At 46.6% G+C, this 19,989-nt stretch overlaps 1 protein-coding gene across 1 annotated transcript in view; it reads left to right on the top strand.

Moving 5' to 3' along the window:
* Positions 1-19,989, top strand: part of LOC119466368 (forkhead box protein P2-like) — a 402,756-nt gene that overhangs the window by 45,178 nt on the left and 337,589 nt on the right. The window contains exon 2 of the mRNA XM_037726879.2: positions 2,139-2,202. The gene's annotated coding sequence lies outside the window, so the exon portion shown is untranslated. The remainder of the gene's footprint in view (positions 1-2,138; positions 2,203-19,989) is intronic.

Raw genomic sequence — 19,989 nt, 5'->3', positions numbered from 1 at the left:
ATCTTCACCATCATCAAGCAAGTAGTCTAGTAGGTAACTCCTAATTTGAATCTAAAAAAAAAACACCGCCCAAGCACTCCGTACAGATTGTTGCTGAAACGCTGAAAACGCTGAAAACGCTGAAACGCTGAAAAGCTGAAACGTGCGGCCCAGGTGTATAGCAGTGGGTTAATCCCGACGCTGTATTGAAGCGTTTCTCAATTATTGGTTACATGTTTGTGTTTCTAGTGGAACGCAAGCGCCAATGGCGGGCAGATGCTGCTAACCTCGACGCCGAGCTAACTCGAGATATGGAACTCATGCGACAACGGCGAGCCGAGGAGGCGGCGTTGCGGGCAGAGCAACGTCAACGTGGCAATGGCGGGAACGCGTTCGCCGGGGCCAACGCCTGCTTTGGCGGGAGTTTCTCGACCGGCACTTTGTCTTCAGGCCGTGACGAAACGTCCACGTTGAAATCGCGAAGTGGAACGCAAGCGCCAATCGCGGGCGGATGCTGCTAACCACGACGCCGAGCTATCTCGAGATATCGAACGCATGCGACAACGGCGAGTCGAGGAGCCGGCGTTGCGGGCAGAGCAGGTACGACACAGAGAATGACGTCACTAGCGGCGCTGCCAATGGCGCGCGCGCTTGGGTGCGACGTAGAGAAACGACGTAACTGACGGCTGCAGCCAATGGGGACGTTTATCTAAACATGGGAAGAACGGTTTTTCGTTTCGTCTAGCCATATACAGCTTTCGCTGTAAAATGCTTTAAAGGATCGGATACATTGCCCGTTGGGGATCACTTGGCGAGACTGTCCTTGAAGCCGATGATGCATGTATGCCAATGTAGAACTCTTTAGTTTGAGTAATAACAGTGGCACAAGGTTCGTCTTCAACATTTTCTAAACTAGCCGACTGAACTGCGCATATACCTACATTTTTAGAAGGCTGCGTACTACATTCCTAAACGAGCACCGAGCCTTAATTCAAATATTGTGAAAAAAGGTACGCAAAATATGGCCTACACCTAATTATCATCCCTATAAACATTAACTTTTCTCGCGCGTGTAACTTTCAACACACGTTCTCAAAAGCCCGAACCCTCTCCAGCAATAACTACTGCAATATATATTTTTTCAATAAATATATTGTTCATTAATTCATTCAAGAGCTGTTACATGCATGCTACTGAAATGCTTCTCGCATTTATGTCATTTAGATCCTCCAAGGGGACTCCCAGCTGAAAGAGTGTCTTAGGATTCGTAAAGACTTCGAGATCCTATAGTATATTTAGAGTGATAGCACGATCGAGCGAAGGCGTCGCCGTGCTGTCTTGCTATCAACGGCGCATGCGCAGCCAGTGCCTGAAGGGTTAGAAGGCCTGCAGAGACGCCTCAGTGCGTTTGGCTGCAAAATCGATAAATCCAAGTGTATACGCGCCGTCCCACTCTGGTCTATTGGTTCTGCCGGAGCCATGGCAATCGTTCTGGCTTCCGCTGATGGCATGAGCATTGATGATGGCATAAGCAGTGTTATGCAGACTGCTTTGCAGCGGCGTGCATAACATGCCATGGGTTCATCCTTAGGTGTGCACACTAGTCTGAGCAGAATGCACAGTGAACGTCAAGCTAACTTCATGTAACCCTTTATTTGGTCGCTGACAAACGCCGACGGTTTCCCGTCGGTCTCATCTCATGCACGTTTGAGGTGCGATGACTGCGATGCTGTAGGGGGCGCTCCTTACCCCGCCAGCGTTCTGAGTGACGAAAGTGACATTCTATTTATTTATTTATTTATTTATTTATTTATTTATTTATTTATTTATTTATTTATTTATTTATTTCATTTAGTTGCTTATTTATTGTGACTAGAACGCGTGCACGTTCTGTCTCTGTCGAATAAAAAGGTATTGATGATTAGTAGTTTGCATCTGTTTGCATTGGTTCTTAAGCTGTACTTCCCTCCGCCCTTCTTTTCTTTTTTTTTTTGTATATTGTAATTGAATGAGATGCTGATGCCTTTAATCGTGCCAGCTACTCCTCTCTGCAGTGCAAGAAAAACTAAAAGCGCGTAAATATTGCGACATTCAAATATGAAAAACATTGGCGAATTTCCGCACAAGAGTAAAGGAAGACCTTTTTTTTTCTGTTGCAGTGAAACATCGATCGGAGCTTCACCATGTCTGAGGACTGGCCCTTTGCCTCGCTGACTTAAGAAGGTGAGTTCAGAGCTGTTGATTTCGTGGTTAGTGTGCAACCTCCAAGCTTACCTGATTGGAGGAACACAAGAAAAAAAAAATTACCACTGTCAGTTGTTGTTACTTTCGCATTCTTTTTTTTTTTACCGCGCCCTCCGCTGGCAGTGATTGAAGACGCAAGGCTGTGTTGAAGTCGTCGACGACTACATTTTATTGCCGCTTTTCGATACTCCTGCTCGGCGAATCGACTCTTTCTTGTCCTCGATGTTTAGTATCGAAGCGTTGCACGAAAGAAATTGTGCCAAAGAAAAAAGAAAGAAGAAAAAAAAAGACCATGAGTTGCTTATACGCGTCCAACACGAGCTGCATATTCTTGGAGCTCAATTGTATCAATTCGCCTCACAGTGTCGGGTAACATCGAGCTCTCTCTCTCTCTGCACCGAATCCGGAAACCACCATACTGTGCTCTGGTACGGCCTATATAGCTGGAGTCTAATCACCCATTGTTCATCTTTGGTATATATAAGCTCAGTACTACAGCAGTGCTTCAAGCGTGCACTTGAAATTACGAACTGAATTTGCACTTCCTCCGCTGACGACTGCGTATATCCTGAACGTATACCGCCGAGTGAGAGTAGAAACTCTATCTGCGCTACGCAGTGTGCTCACACCACCAGCCTGTAAGGCGCCTACAGCGCGGTATAACGTTTAGAACTTCATTGAATGCCTGTCACGATTACGACATCGGCTAAGTTTAGCCCTGCAAAGCAATGCTGTAGTGTGAACCTTGCATATATATTTCCATCTCTAGCTTTAACTTCCCTAATTACATTCGACTACCTAACGTAACGCTCGGCTAAGCTATAGCGCTAACTATGTAGCCTTATTCACACACGCGCGCTCAAGCGATGTGAAAACAGGAAGTATGGGTGCGCGTATGAAATCTCTCAAGCCTAAACCAACCTAACGTAACGGGACGGGCCCGCAGGTGTTTTTGTATACGCCAGGACGAGAATTAGCATCGGTGGCGTATTCTTGCGGTTATTTAACGTTTCTTATAGTTCTCCCCGCGAAGAACGGAAAGTTGTGTTTTACTGTCCGCCAGCTCCAAGGAACGCAGGCCCAATTCGAAATTTTAATATTCATCTTTTATGTTTTGCGAAAAACTAAAATTTTGATTGGTACAACCTGTTTAATTCAAACGAGCAACGGCTATAGATGCTCGACGCGGCTATACGCGCTCTGAATATGAGCGTACCGGCAAGCTCGTGTAGCTGAATCGCGGTTGAAGTATCATGCTGGAATTGCAATTGAAGTACGATGTTAAAGAAACTGACTTGGGTTATCGCTGGGGAGCGCCTGCATCGTATCTGCCTTATCATTTCCTCGTTCAGCGCTCCCATTGCTTAGGTTCGAAAAGAAACACGCTACAACAATCTACTCGTATGCTCCTGTGTTTCTCGTGCTGCAAAGCGCCCTCAGTGTTAGCATAAGAACCTGTATCCCCCCCCCCCCCCCTCCCACCTCCTCGAGCTCCAGCCATCGTTCCGAGAAACGATAAAGCCACGTGCGCCGCGCTGTAGCGTTTTCGGCGAGATTTCCAAGTGCCGCCACAGTCTCGGATGAGATAAGTTTTTCAATGCGATCTCCGACTTGAATCGTCTGCCCGGTCGGCTGGCCACTTTCACTGAAGCCGAAAGGTTGCGTCTAGTTATCTATCGTATCGATAGCTCTCATCTCATTTCTCTATCTCCTGTTCGCCGTCGTGTAATACTTCTTCCTTGTGCTCTCAGCGTGTTGCGCTCTGGGCTGATATATTTAGGAGACGCATGGCGACTCCACGTGCTGAAGTGTGGCTCAACCTTGACGATTAGCGAATCGTCGATACTGCAGCTGTTTATCCTATTGGCACTGTGGACGGTCGATAAGCTAGACGAATAACGTTTGAGCAAATAACGAGAGACGTGAAGTTGCGAGGGGTCATTGTTGCCGACTTAACTGATTAACTTCCACATCGGACTACGCGCGACCAACGCTGGAACTCCGCACGCAAACAGCAGCGCCGTAACACAGCCTAGCGGGCGAACGAAACAGTTTTCAGTAGTGCAGTAGCGCGTGCTGCGATTTAGCGTCGGCGAAATTACCGCTCATCTTGAGGCACGTGTGTCCAGCTCCTTTGCTGACTATGCACCGGCTTGCTATAGCGTGCGCTTCTCTCAACGCGTGTGGCAGTGGACAGAGCTTGGCTGCACGCCTAGGGCTGTAACGAACTTAGGCGGCGCGCTTCTCTTAACGTTCAAAATCTCGCGCCATTTTCGTGGCGTCTCTCCCATATGCTGTCAATATAGTTCAGTTGCCCACTCACACTTCTGTGGCGCCTCCTGGCGAGCGCTGGTTCCCCGAAGGAAGTGAGACAGAGACGAGATCGCAACGGATATTTGCTTGAATGTTCTATTCGAACTACAGTTAATGCACACCAAGCTTTGCATACACCCTTAATCTCATTTAACATAAGTTCCACTAAGTGAAACATTTTTGCCATTATGTTCCAATATCTGGGACGACATTAAAAGCGTTATATACAGTAGCAGTGCGTGACAAGAGGGCCGACAGAAGGGACTAGAGACGACGCCCAATGACATTCGTTCCACGTATACGTTCAACTTAGCAAGTGGAATACTACTGAAAATATGCCCCGCTTAGTGGCACCTATATGCGAAAAGAGATTAAGGGTGTATCGACCGACTACCGGCTATAGCTGGTAGTAGGTCGATACACCCTTAATACAGTGGCCACCGCTATAGCGGTGGCCACTGTAATAGATGTCGTCTGCCATATCGGTAGCAGAGACGACTGCGATCTCTCAAGCCCTTATTACTCCTTCTGGAGAGCTATAGATCCTTACTTCCTTCTGTGGTGTATGTGTATGTGCGTCGGCACGTTTAGGTGTTTAAGGCATAGACTTTCCGCACTACACACAGGCTTCAATCTATATTTACCTATAAAGTAATACTACTGGTCTGTTCCAAGGTGGCTCCTCAGTCTGGGCTAGTTCTTCATCACGACTACTGCCACCCCACCACCTCCGCCATTGTTTCTATTGCTTCTGCGGCAATTACTAATATAGCTCCTGCTGTTTCCAATACACAAACGGCTTATGTTGCCACAGCCCATGCTACCACCGCCAATTAGAGGCTCCTCCCATACATTGACGGCCACCGATACGCTCGGACGTGCTGCGCACGTAAATATTGTTGATGCTGCGCAGCCAATCACAAAATGTACTCTCCTAGGCGTATACTAACCAGGAGTACATTATTAATGCAGGTCTGCAGGGAAGCGTATAGCGTTATCGGGAAAAGTACTTTGAGAGAATGCATGCTCGGTAAAACATGCGCTGGTTTCACTACCGCATTTTACAGTTTCAAGGGATCCTGAAATTTCCGCGTAAGGTGGCTAATTTCTAAAACGACGGTGCCGCCGCTTCTCACTCCGCATACTGAAAAGTGTGAACGTTTTTTTTTTTTTTTTTCGTTGCGAAGCCTCACTATTGTGCATCCACAAAACCCATCATTTTTCTTTACCTCGCTCGAGCAACCGTTTGTCTCTTTCGCTGTCAAACGCCAATATTGCGGTAGAAAGAAAAGAATCTCTTCGTGCAGAGAGAGAGAGATGCGTACGCAGTAATGAGTACGTGACTGAAAACAAAAGAACACCGGGTAAACGTCCGAGTAGTGAACCGTTCAACCATGACGTCAGCGGTTCAGACGAAATCGGGAGACAAAGCAGGTGAGCACTGGCGACGGCGTAAAAAGAAAGGGAAGGTTACGTGGAATTTAAAATAAATGAGGGAGGAAAGGGAAGAAAATACCGCTGATGTAAGAAAAAGTAGAAGTTTAAGAGAAGAAAGAAAGAAAGAAAGAAAAGAAAGAAAGAAAGAAAGAAAGAAAGAAAGAAAGAAGAAAGAAAGAAAGAAGAAAGAAAGAAAGAAAGAAAGAAAGAAAGAAAGAAAGAAAGAAAGGGTGCAACGGGGAAGGCGGGGCTCGGTAAGGTGCAATGGGAAACATTTCAGCCATTCCTTGCAAGAAAAGGAGGCAGGGAAAGGAGGTGAAATCTCACCTGACAGAAGTAATAACTTGTCCCGGGCTCACGTCTTGAAGTAGCGCCTCACGCTGGAAAGGAGGAAAAAAGACGCCTGAGTAGGGAGCCAAATCGGAATGGGGAGGAAAAGAAAGGGTGCGTAGGGAAGGGGGCCAGAAGGCGATCAGGGCTCTTTCATTCGTCCAAAGTATCCCTCTCGCGGAATTCGGGGCAACAACAACTTCTGGACTGCCCCTCGGCGCAGTCAAGTGGTGACGTGTGGTGACGTGCACAACGCGCGTTTCGCGGACATACCGCAAGTGAATGTCCATGATTCTCGCGGCTCCGTGAACGTCTGCGAGTACTGCTACATCTGTCAATGCTTCCTCTGGGCCCATGAACACTCGTTTCGGGCTTATTATTCGGCCAAGTGAAGAAATTTCAGCGAAGCGAAGGATTTCCGGTGATCGGCGGCGATAAATCGGCACCACGGGAAAGGGAGTCTGAAGGCGCACGGCTTCACCATGTCACACACGCCAAGGTACATACCCCAATCTACGACGGGACTTTCTTCTTCGGCGCTTGGTTCGGTTCTTCTCCGATTTCATCGTTTGACGTTGTGCTGCGAAGAATTGGCGGAAGGTGTCGGTTGTCCGTTCTGCGCTTTCTTTGAAGCGTCTCTTCGCTCTACTCACTGACGATTCGCCATGAAATTTCTTCCGAAAAGCAGTTTTTGCTGCCGTAAAGGTATTTTGGCTCCTATAATAAGCCGCACAATTCGAGTTCATCGTCCTGCTTGTTCAAAACGGGTTTTACGACTAAACCGCAAGGAGCCTCTGTGTAGCTTGCTATTTATTCACATACGGTCAGCCATAGTAGATCAGTACCAAGAAAATGCAGGTTTTTGATGTGTGTGGTGAACCATACGTCCCCTCGACGATGTGTCGCTCTAAAGTGAAGAAGAGATTACCGCGTGCTTTGGAAGCTCAACTTCGGCAGAAACCGTGAAGCCATCCCGTCCTAATTAACGAGAGAAAATGGAGTGCACCAGCACCTTCTCCCTTGTTTGCGTAACTGGACTTTACTACGACAAATCTAAAGTTGTATCTGACTTAAGGACTTGGTGCCGCGATGACTATCCGTGTACTGCGCGGTGCAAAGACTGTGACCGGACTGACGGACTATATGCGTGTTCCTCTCTGGACTTCTATCCTGATGCAGGTTGTTCGGCGATTGGTGGCAGTCACTTCAGGTGGGTCATGTGATGTCTGCATCTATGAACGCGGTAGCACCTGTATGCGTAACATACGTTTCAGCTTAGTTAAGATAGCTTTCTTTTATTATCCGTTTTAAATGCAAATATAGTCGGGATAAAACTTGGATTTCGTTTTCAGCGACACATCAAAACCAGTGGGCGTATAAGAGTATGCGCGTTGTTCATAGTGGCGTGGTTAACAATACTCATTCTCTTAACTTATTGATCAGAAGTTATAGGGCATAAAGCGTTCACTAATGAAGTCAGTGCTCACAGTATCGGCAGGAAATGCGGCGCTATCACCATTTTCGGCATATATTCCATCGTTCTCTTTATTGTTATGTTTAATTCTTTACGCAGCTGCGCTTTCCTACAGGGTAATTCACGCCTTAGCAGGGAATGAAAGGCATTCTTAGGCTAACACAACTATCCTTGTTGAACTCAACCATTTCGTATAGTCATGCATCCTAACTAGGATTGCTTAAAAGGCTTACGTTAGTTGAACGTTCCTTATACAGCCGACTAGAAGGTCGCCTATAGCGTTAAACATTTTCGAAAGTTGTGCCAGTCTTGTAAACCCAGTAGATGGCTATTTAATAACTCAATAGCAGATCACTATAGCAAAGCTGTATCAGTTGATTGCAACACCAAACCTTCATGTAGTCTTTAAAAGACTTTTACACTTCGTGACGTTCCCGTGTGAAGGTCTGGATTCTGTGCGCTCTACACAACATAACACATGGGAACCTACAAACCCTCAACTTCAAGAGCCCTTTTAAAGCTGTCAGTCTTTCAAGCAACTTGCACTGCAGAAAAACAACGACGGAATTTGAAGATCCCGGCAAACGCGTCCATATACGGGTATACATTCAATTACATTCTAATCTAGACAGCACATATGTACACGCGCACTTATAAGACACGTGCGCGAATTTAACTGATTCTAATAAGAATCATTCAGCGGAACACACGCCAAACTTCTTTTGGTCCAGCTGCAGATTTTGCTTGGAAACCTGCCCTCCATAATGAAATTGACTTTTTTCTTTTTCTTATCTCTTTTTTAAGAAGCAAAGAGCAAGCTCTCATGATAGTGTGGTACAAAAGTAACTTCTCTGACTTGCAGCCCATCCAATTCTTTTCCGACCTACTCGCGGCAATTTAAAAATTCCGTCAGCGTCCTGAAGACAAGACGTCACAGCTGCAATGTTGGACATAAAAAATCAGTCTCTCTACAGTGACCGAGAGCGTGACACAAACATCGAAACACCCTTTTCTGCCAGTACCTTATCTCTGGGGGATCAAACTTGAACGTTCTCGAGGAAGTGAATTCTACACTCCTAGCCTCGCATGAACAGGCAGCGATGCTGATGTTTTGTTTCTCGTTTTGGTTTGTTATCGTAATTTTTGTGGCCGGCGAGAAGCACGGAGCGAGTGCATTTCGTTACAGAGCTTTTCGGACCACGGTGAGAATGTGATAAGTTGGGGTTATTCGAACTCTTCCCGAATTTATGACGTCGTTGCGGAACCAGCATCAAGATGCGGTCGATCCACTGAAGTTATTGCCCTTGTATGTAATCCCACAAATCCCAAGGTCCATATTCGAGTATAGTATTGAATATGTACACTATAGTGTATGTGCCATGAATGTAGATATATACATAGCACTGTGAGCCGACCTGGAGTGCTTGCTGTCTAAAAGCGCACGAATCACGTCCATTAATGAGAGCAGTAAGTATATAACTTTACGATGTGCAACTGACATCGTCAGTAAAAGGGCTGTCCGTCAGAGTAGGGACAACACGTTGCGGCCCCTTTGCACCAGATGCAAACGTCACAGTAGTCGCAGGCAAAGCGACACATCACTGCTGTGCTTCTTGAGATGCACCAGCCTGTAAGACCACGTGTGATGAAGTGGACGACGAACACTTGGTCGAGTGCGCGTCCGTGCAAATTTCGAACTTCTCTCCTACTTCTAATATTTCACTTACCCTTTCCCCAGTGCAGGGTAGCCAACCGGGCTCGGCCTGGTTAACATCCCTGACTTTTACTAATCGCTTCGCTCTCTTTCTCTACCCTGTCCGTAAGTTCGAACTGTGCAGAACCAAGTGAGACTACAAAGTGTTTCTTCAAGCATTCAAGTATTCTTCAAAGCATTTCTGCGACATGAGTATGTATCGTCTTCACCAGCGCTGAAATACACGCAGAAAGCTGTCTGTTTCATCGCTGCGTCGTAAATCGAAGCCATTGCAACGTGTGCTAAAACTTATTTCGAAGCTCTGTCGTCTCCTCTTCGACCAGCTGAAAGAAAACAAGCCTTCTCGAATATTGAATAGACTTTACCTGACGACTTTATTTTTTTCTTTAGCATGAAATGTTATCGCGCTCTTACAGTCGGCCACGTTTCTCAAAAGCAGCCGGCCTTTTGGTTAGCTAGTATAGTGTCGTTGCTTTTCTATTTTGCTTTTTTCGGTCCCTATCCCTTGTTTTTCTAAGGCGCCGTTTTCTAGGAAGCAGGTGCAACGGGCATCAAAACGCCTGACAACAGATGCGTGCGTAGAATATAACCGGTCAACTTGTTTACAATGTCTGGCGTCGCACCGGAGCCAGGGCAACCAGACTGTTACGTGGCCTCGCCTCTGTGGGGAGGATATGTTCAGTGATACTTTGTCTTCGCCGTTCCCTATTGTCGCTTGCAGTGACGCTTTGTTTTGAATACATTATTCGTCTCGCCATGAGAACGGACAACACGTTTCCTTTGTCTAGTTTTCTTTTTCTTCTTACCTGTTCGACGTAAGTCCCGTTGTCCTCCAGTTACGGGCTGGCTTGAACTGAGACACACGAGAAGGTTGAAACGCGGAAGTATATATTCATTCTGCTGTTGCATATCTATCGGCTAAATTAAACTCGCCGCAAAGCTGGCGAATGGCGAAACATCACAAGTTAGACGAAAAGCTACAAGCGGTTGCGTTTCGGTAAATCACGAATCCCTAGACCTGTTGTGAACGGGAGTAAATTTAAGTGTATGAGAGTTTTTTTTTTCTAACTTCACGACGTCCCTGTGGCATTATAAACAAGGCGGGATTGAACCCTAGAATTTATTTATTCTCACTATTAAGGAAGTGTCAATTTACTCAGCGCCTTTTTTACGTGATAATATTGACTTATATGGGGACATATGGGTTATTGTATATGATGAAATACGATGGCGGATAAAGTCTTGCTACTGGTTTTGAAGTATCTCTTTTTAGCTACATCATTACCGGTACGTGTTGAAGAAGCCCACGACTGACACCGGCTACTTATTTCTCCCTCCCTCCACAACTGCTGCTATGCGTATTCAACATGTATGGTCAGTGTGGTAAGAATTAAAATATACATATTATATAGTCTACGTGTACTGCACGTGTGCCACATGTCAGCAGCTCTAGGCCGCATTGTCTAAGACTGTAAGTCGACGCACTGTGTGTTCCGAAGCTACACCGCGTCTAATCTTTTGTTGCGCTGTCTGCGACCTAGTGCAATCGTTGCAAAAAAAAAGTGAGATGCATAAACATGGCCTAGGCTTTTCAAGCAGACCAGTCAAAAGAAAAAGGAAGAGCTTGACAACACCTCACGACCACCTGTTTTCCGCATCGAGTCGAGATAATGCTGGCTAGCTTTGTATTCCAGTCTTGTTTCTTTAACTTCTGGTTAAGTCTGCTCTCGTTTCGAAACGAACTCTAAATACGTGCCTTTTGCGCGCGAGGGTTCCGGTGTTATTTAAATGCTTTTCGTTCTTTTGTCATTGTGCTGCTGTTTGTCACCTGTTGTTATTTACCGTCCGCATCCCTAGCTTTTAGCCGGCCCACAAGTTTAGCGCCGTTGTCTGCTAGTTTTGTTGTGCAGCCGCTTTCGACTACGACGTGTCGTTTTTGCATCGTAGACAAACGGTTTCCTGTACCTTTCACGAGATACGGCTTCAGCTTGCGTGTCGTGCGACGACATTTCTTTGTGCGTAAACTACCACGTGTGAGCTCTGCAGCATTCCGTTAACCATCGATTATCGCTGTGAAGACGGCAACTGGGGGTCTCGTGAGGCCATCGTCGTCTGGTAAGGATCTTATCTGCCACTTGTACCAGTTGCAGACCTTCACCAATACGCAGTCGCTTTGTGTTGAGTTTGGTTGACTGTATTAGGTACTTCAATGCCGGTGCTTTGAAAAGAAGACATACAAGCATGCTTACTCACGCGAGGGTAACATTTACGCACTCCAAGAGTGTCTATCCTGTTTAATTTTGGGGCGTATCGAAATTTCTAACGGAGGCTGAGCTCCGCCAGCCTGTTAAAGAACGTAGTAGCATCGGATACATGATCATGCCATTTAACTAGTTGATTATGTCTGTCACGAATCTCATCCATGTAAAGATTGGCATAGCTGTTTAACCTCGATTGTTATAACTCATTTCATAATAGCAATTTTAAACCAATCATTGGGTTCCATGTTTCAAGACCCCACAGACCCAAAATTTGCCAACTTATGGGTTGTCGCGCTGCCTATGGGCAAATGAAATAAAAAAAAAGAGGGGAAAAAATGAAGATTGCAGCATATTGCAAGGTTGCTCAACTATACGTTAAAATCGAGCTCGATTTCCGGCTCCTGAACTATAACAAAAACAGTTTCCAGGAATAGTCAAACGAACGACTAGCAATTTATGCAATTCATTTTCTCTGCCTAGTGGAGAAGCTTTTAACAACATTTATCAAAAATGTGCAATTCAAAATCAGGCGAATGAGCTCTATTTTAATTTTTTTTTTTTGTTTGCATGAATGCAGCTAAATATTTATAAGTGAGCCGTGCATTCAGAATGCACTCGGGAACTTTTGTTTCCAAGGTAAGAGAAAGTGCGCACTGCAGATGCCACTGGTTCAGGCGTTCCATATTAAGCACCGGACTTCGTGCGAGTCAAGATGTCCCTGCTGCCAACAGAGCGTGAGGAAGTGTTTCGATGCTGAAGTTTTATTTTCTATTGAAGCTAACGGTTGTTAATCGCACACATATTTCTAGCGTCCCACTCCGCTTCAGCGCCTGTATAAATGAACAGCTCGAAAGCCTGACAGCTCACGTGTATAAAGAACGATAGGATGACGAGGTAATAAGCAGACATGTAATGCTCACCACTGTACACAAAACAAAACAAAAAAAATGTATTTTTCAAGCGGCAGCTGCCGCAATATTCCGTGCACAGCTCTACAGCCTTTGATATTGAATCATATAGTTTATCGTTATGTTGCTCACCACGTGACCGTCCACTCCACACACAGTGTTTTTTTTTTTCTTTCACTTATTATTCATGCGTTCGATAGTATCAGAACCACTTAAACCATTTACCCCGTGTTTCCGCGTCCGTATGCTGCATTCGTCGGGCAACCGGTTTTATTGAAATATAGAGTTTGTCGGGCATGTGTCATTCTTTTCAGCGCTTCCAATGGCGTAGCTTCCGGCAAGATGCGAGACAGTTAATATCCCGCCAAACAAAAGAACCTTGCAGCTGCCGCGTCGCAGAGTCCTTTGGCCCTGTTTAGAGGGGTCGACTCTGTTTAGAGGAACTCATCGCCGGCAGACAACAATGAAAGGTTCTGCCCTGACGTTGGTAGGTGGGGAGGCGGTCGAACTCTGTAAACATCAACAAGACGCCACCCGTATAAGGAACCGTTACGGTTCGCGCGCTTCCTGACCGGTTCCGAACGACGCGGTCTGGGGAAAACTGGCCGAACGAGTTTTTTTTTTTTTTTTTCGTTCGTTCTCTCACTTTCGCTTCTCCTGCTATCCAAGCTGCCGCATGCCCTAATATTGCCGCCTCTGTTGTTATTGACTGCTCAGCGCAGCACTTTCTCACGTTCCCTTATATACATATATCGGGCCTATTGTTGCAGGGTCATATCAGGCGCTTTGCCCACCGATTTGGAGCCAGCCCGCTTCTATTTGGTTGGTGCTGTTCCGGGCCTCGTATCCACATTTGTGTCGAGGGATTCCGGTTTTAAGGCGATTTACGTACTGCATACCTATTTTTTGCTATCGTTAACGAAGTGGTGGTGTACGCGAGTCCACTTCTCACTCTGGTTCGTGTAATCTGCCTAATCCCTTCGTAGAGTTTCGATAGACCATAGTCCATTTTTATTCTACACATTATAGTCAGTTTTACTAAACTTTCAGGGCAGCGAACACGTGTTGAATACCGTGGCTGTCCTTATCTGAGTTTTCTGTATTTGACGCTTCACTCTAGTGCAGTAAACACCTGTAATCAGAGACGGCGATTCATTAAATTCTGGGGTTTTAGATGTCAAAACCACGATATGATTATAAGGCGCGCCGTTATGGAGAACACCGCGCTAATTCTGACCACCGGTATATTTTTTTCTTTAACGTGCGCCCAACGCATGGTACACCCATCATTCTACACGCATTCTACCCCCATCAAAATGCTGGCGGGAGTCGAACCCAGGACCTCGTGGTGAGAAGCGCAGCTCTACATAGCCGCTGAGCGCACAGATCAATGCTGGTAATACATTTAACTCCACAGTGATTCAGTGTGTTGCGTACGTCCGAATGGCTCAAATGTAAATCGCTCGAATAGCTGTAAATGTTTTCTTGTAATTATGTTAGCGTCTTGCAGTGCCTTCTCGTTTAGTACGGATCTGAGCCTATATTCCAGGCATGCGCAGTAAGTGTATCGCTGCATCACATAACAGCCAGGAAATAATACATCTGGAGCAAGTAGCGACGTTAACGTCTGTTCACGTGGACATTATCTCTGTCCCTTTCTTCCTCTTGGAAACAGTAAGCTTCTTTCAGTTCTGGCCTTCCTATATTTTGTGTTTGTCTTGGGCTTTGCTCTACCGCCATCTGTGAAAAGCACGGCTCGTGTTGGCAGGCTGCGCGTCAAAGTTGGTAAACACAGCCATGCTTGCATCCTTTACCGTAATCTGTCCCTCGTTAGTAATTCCAATGCACGCTGGTAGTCCATGCGTCGTGTTAATTTTCCCAGTGGTTTAAGCAACTCATTAAACGATACCCAGGCAAATATTGAATGGAGCAGCCCTCCTTTGCCCAGGAGCAGGTTTGCACACTGGCCAGCTTCTCTGGCTTACGTTTTAAACTATTACTGCATCAGCTGCCTGTTGTATTCCGAAGAACCCCCACTTGCCGTCTGTGACTAATGCTTAGTGACGATGGTGTAAATGCGCTTAAAAGACGAGGACGATAGGTGAAGACGAGACACACATAGCGTCCTCGTCTTTTAAGCGCATTTCGCTATGAGTGTCTCGTCTTCACCTATCGTCCTCGTCTTTTAAGCGCATTTACACCATAGTCATGTCAAACCACCTCGCCGAACTATGTGCACTAATGCTTAAGTATATATGCGCTACAATTGAAAGAAGAGACCAACAAAAAAGCCCACCACACCACCAGCAATGGTGATCCGAGTTCGTTTCTCTTCTGCTTGTTGAATGAAATGCAGCGCAAAATTACAAATCAAGTGCACATTACTGATGGAGAGAGTGAGAAAAACGTGTTTCTTTTTGTTGTTTAAGTGTTAATGTTCGTCACAAGCGCGGCTTCATAAAAGCATAGGTATATTATAGCAAGTTAACAAAAATATTTAACATACAGCTACCCGGGGAGATACACCGACCAGCCTAATACTGACGTACGTACGTTGTTTATTCGTGACTCAATTTTGGCGCTGTTTGGTTCTTAACCGTCTCTACAACGTGACAATATTACGAGAAAAAGAAAAGATCGATTTGAAAACTTAGTGATCAGGGAGAAAACCGTAGTGCATGGTCAAAGATTCAAATCTTTTCGCAAAATCACTCTCAGCGGTACATCTGCTCGACATCATCTCTCTCGGCAACGGACCATTCGATGCCATCCGCGGCGTGAATTCGGCTTTACGAGACAGCTGTTCCGCAGAAAAAAAAAGGAAAAAAGCAGGAAACTGATGGAATTTCACACGCACGGCCGCACGGACGTTCTCCGCTGTTCTCACCGATGCGTTGCTATGCGGGCTCAGTTTGCGTTCCTTGTATACGTATATATATTTCTTTTCCTTCTTGCTCACATTTTTTATCCATAATGAAAAGAACGAAGCTGGTTTCGAAGCAGGAACGAGGTAAACGAGGTGTGTCCTCTTCACCTCTCGTGGGAAACGCTCCGCAGGCGACGAGGTTGTTCAGAAAATAAAACTGGTGAGAAAGGTGTAAGGTTGGGGTAGGGGGAGAGTTGGAAGTGAACCTACGGGGCTCTCAGCCCGAAAAAACACGCCCTGCGTGGGATTGCAAACCCGCTACCAGATCACACACACACGCACATAGAAAAAAGGAAGAACACAGAATGCGCGCGGTCGCATCGTGATAAAGCGGAACACCGGCAGCGCAGCATGCTGCAACGACGGGCGAGCGCTAGTCGTTCCCGCAAAAACTGGTTTTTGGGGAACAAAACGCCGTTTTGAAAACCGCGCGCGCCCACCCGCTCCCTCGGCGCGGGCGCGCGGCGTAGGAGTGGAGGGGAAGGAGGATGCGGCCGGGAGCATGCGAAGGTGAGAAGGGTACTTTGGGAAAAGTGGGAGAAGCCGTCGTGGAAAGGGCAGAGGACAGTGCGACGGGTAAGGGAAATGGGGAAGAGACGCTGTCCGTGCCGCAAAGCGATGCAGCGGAGAGTAGAACCATTGTTGTTTAGTTGCGTCGGTCGTCGCCGCGAGCCCGTCTTGGCTTTCTCCCTTTTTTTTCGTCTTTACACGTGGAACCTGTTTCGACGTCGGCAACTTCTTTTCGTCGCTTCCCTCTTTCTCCCTGGCCCTGTTTTCGCGCCTCTCTTCTCGTGCCAGCGACTGTTTTTGTGGACGGGCTTTGCATTCGCGAAGCGCGCTTTGAATGGAAAGGGTTTTTCTTAGGGTGTGGTGTGTACACGACTGGGGGCATGTGTCCCCCCCCCCCCCCCCTCAAGACACCGCCCTTCTTCGCTGCCCCTTTTTTTTTTTGTTCGCCGGGTATTTTTTAAAGGCTTGGTGGGCACGACAGGGCGTGCGAAAAGAACGGGGTTGCGTTCTTTTTCGCCTCTTATATATTTTTTAGGGACACTGTTTCTGGGCGCGATCTTGAAGGTTTTTGACGTGCTGCACCTCAGAAGATGGCTTTCGCGGAGTGAATGTCGCGTGTACACGAAATCCCGTGTCGCGCTTGCCGGCTCTGAAGCGAGGAGAGCCGCCCGCTTTTTGTCAATGTTTTGCCTTCGCTTCTTCCCCTTCGCTACCGCGCGTCGTCCGGATTTTTGCATATACGCGGGAATTCCTCGATCAAAATGGGAGCAGGGGGGGAGCTGTGGACACATGGGCCTCGATGGGGAAGTAGGTGTCAGCGCTGCGCCTAAGGGTGTGGCAGGCAGCGGCGTACAGGGTGGCTCGGTGTTGTAGTGGACTTTGACCCTTGCACGGTTCCCGAGAGAGGGGGGGAGGGCGTGCGAACCGTCCGGTTTTTCGTTCTGTCACTTCCTCTGCGTAACAGTTATTCTTCATCTTCGCCGTCGAGTTTCCGCTTCTCGGAGGAAAACAGGTTTTCTTGCAACAGGATTCGCCAACATTGTCTCCATCTCACGTCGACTTTGTTTGCAGGAGCTGCTTTGGACATTACTTCCCTTTTTTCCCTTCTGAGATGCTGGGTGTTTCGAGAGTTGTCGTACCCCCCCCCCCCCTCCTCCGCCTGTTCCCTTTATCCGCCAAGAGTTTGTTTTGGGCGAATTTGTGAAAGAACCCTTGGGCCTGCTCATCTGCGTTTCGAATTTTTACGTAACCCCTAGGAAAACGAGGCATGGGAACCGCTGCGTCTTTGGATGGCGGAGACTCGCTTTCTTTTGCTATGGTTAGGTGCTGACCTGGCGATGTACAATAACCTCCTCTCTCTTCTTAGTTTTCCTCTCCCCCCCCCCTTCATTTCCTGCAAACTGCGCCCTGTTTTTTCAGCCTTCCTTTTTTTCGGGTGCATGTGAAAGTTGCTGGACCTGTCCGTCCTGTGTTTGCCTTGCTTGCGTTCGGTGCCGTAGCGCGACCCGAAATCTTGCATTTCAAATAAAGGCGTGCTCTTTTTTGTCCAAAAGTAAGGACTGAAACCAAAAAGCGTCTTGTGCTCGAGAAGGCATCCTCGGTGGTGCATTGTGGACGACAGTTTCGAATGCGGGAAACCGTTGGAGTCTGCGGGCTCCGTTGCTTGTATCGGTTCAGGTATAGCCTTAGTTTGCAGCGCCTGCGACCTTTGTGAGGAACAGGTTTGTCTGGCGTGAGACTGAGTATAGAAACGCATGCAGTTTCTACGCAGCGGTTCTACAACGAGAATCGCACAATTGCGTATGAGATTTCTCTTCGGTTGTGTAAACGGAACCCGAGAATGGGAGTGCATATTCCTGACATAGCATATCCAGCACAAACGCGAAAGAAAAGAAAAAGAGACAGCTTACAAAATAATCAGATTTCATATGAGAGAGCTTTCGGTTTGCTGGTTATTGTTCGTCCTATAGGCATCTTCTGCAGGTCGCTTCTGGGCATTGCGGCAGCGCTGAGTTGAACAAAACATCAACAGAGCTTTACTGGGACAATAAAATGGGTTTACGATAATGAAGTCTGAGCATCCTGAAGTGCGCCTTTTCCTGCAAGAGAACGTTAATTAATGCTGGCACGCGCTAGCTATGTGACAAATCAGTTGTGCGGAAGCCGGCGAGGTGGAGGGCGCTTTATGGAAGTTGAAATTGTAATCTACTCGACTGTAGCACAAAGCACACCCGTACGGGTTTTCCCGAAGCTTCGTTTCTCAGAAAGCTTGTATCTCTTCTGTTTTTAATACTGCATGTCCGGAAGGTTACTCCTACGTTTGTCAGACAGCGGCCAAATGTGATTTGTTTTCGTCCTGAGAACTCTTCGCCGACTGCCACAGTAATAACGAACCGACATACATAGTTCACGAAACTATAATCCTACATAGTTACAAAGCTCGCGCTGTTAATCCTACATAGTTACAAAGCTCGCGCTGTTAACGCTAAAACCCGCAGCTTCTATTCTCACAGTGAAGCGAACGACTAATGACTCAATGTTTTATTTATTTTCGCAATGGAATCTGCGTTCTCATATAATTTGAAATTCACGCGAGAAATCAAAAAGACTATGTAGCGAATGGGCGTTTCTGCGACTTATCATTGACATGAAAGTAACGACACATTTGAGTTTTAATGTCGAGAAAGCGTTCGGGAATGCATAAAAGAGGAGTGGCACAGCAAAAGAAATAAAAGATGTTTTCTAGCTATCTCCACCGTTTTCGATGTTCACAAGCCTGCCCCTCGAACACCGATTGGCTGTCCTTAGTTTGCAGACTAAAATAGGGGGAAAAAAGGGGAATGAAAAAGGGAATTATCTCTTTTTCTTTCTTTCTCATCCTGCTTTCTGCCTCGCTCCCTCATTTCAACGGATCTCGGCTTTCCCGCAAGTGGTGCTTTTCGTCCTTTATTTTCATTTCTATTATGACATTTCTTTTCTCCCTCCATGGCTTTTTTCCCTTTCTCCCGCAGCAACGGTATAACACCGGGAGTGTTCGAAGGTTGCACGACGCACCTACCTACTACCTATCCTCGCATCATTTCCGTTTTGTTCGCCTTCACGTTTTAAGGGTATTTCTTTTTTTTTTCGACTCGTTTCCCTCGGAGCACTCTGTACGCCCTCCCTTTCAGTCAGTGCTCTCCACAAAGCCCGTTTCCGTAGCTCAGCGAGATTTTTTGGGTGCGGAACGGACATTTTTCTCTCTATATGGAGAAAAATGCGTGCAGGTGAGGACGGGCGCTGGCCCCGGTCATTGAACAATGAAAGACCTATGCGGGCTGTGTGTCAGCTGCATTTTTATGATGACGACGCCTGCGGACAGGTTTCCGCATTCACTGGTAGGCGGTGCCGCATTCTAGATCTCTCGTCGGTTGTGCGCGAAGATCTTTGTGGGATTTGTTTTTTGTTATTAAGTTATTCTTTTTGATGTAGGGGTTGCCGAATGTTAGAGGTGCGTGAAGGGCATTGACAGAGGTGGCGCGTAGTGCGTGTTAATAAGTGGCTGCAGAGCGCACGAAACGTTATTATGCCTGCGTTGAGGGCCCTAACCACGCTGTCTTTCTCTAGGATCGGGGTTGGCATTTTTCGCGTGAGAAAATGAAGGTAAGGCTCGTAACCGTTGCGTTCCCGAAATAATGAGGAGGCGTATTTTCGGTAAGGAAGGGTAAGGACCTTTCCTGCGTGTGTGTGTTTCTTTTTTTTTTTTTACTTCTTTCGTCACTCGCGTTGTATTTTTAAAAATATATTTACACTACTACGCAGCGCATAGGAAAGGCACTTGCTCATAGAAAATGAGATGATTTCATCCCCTGACCTTCTTAGTATCCTATCACCTTTTATTCACTTTACCCCTT

This window comes from Dermacentor silvarum, chromosome 10, assembly GCF_013339745.2.
Source record: "Dermacentor silvarum isolate Dsil-2018 chromosome 10, BIME_Dsil_1.4, whole genome shotgun sequence".
Classification (NCBI taxonomy): Eukaryota; Metazoa; Arthropoda; class Arachnida; order Ixodida; family Ixodidae; genus Dermacentor; species Dermacentor silvarum.
This window is presented reverse-complemented; position numbering and strand designations above follow the sequence as displayed.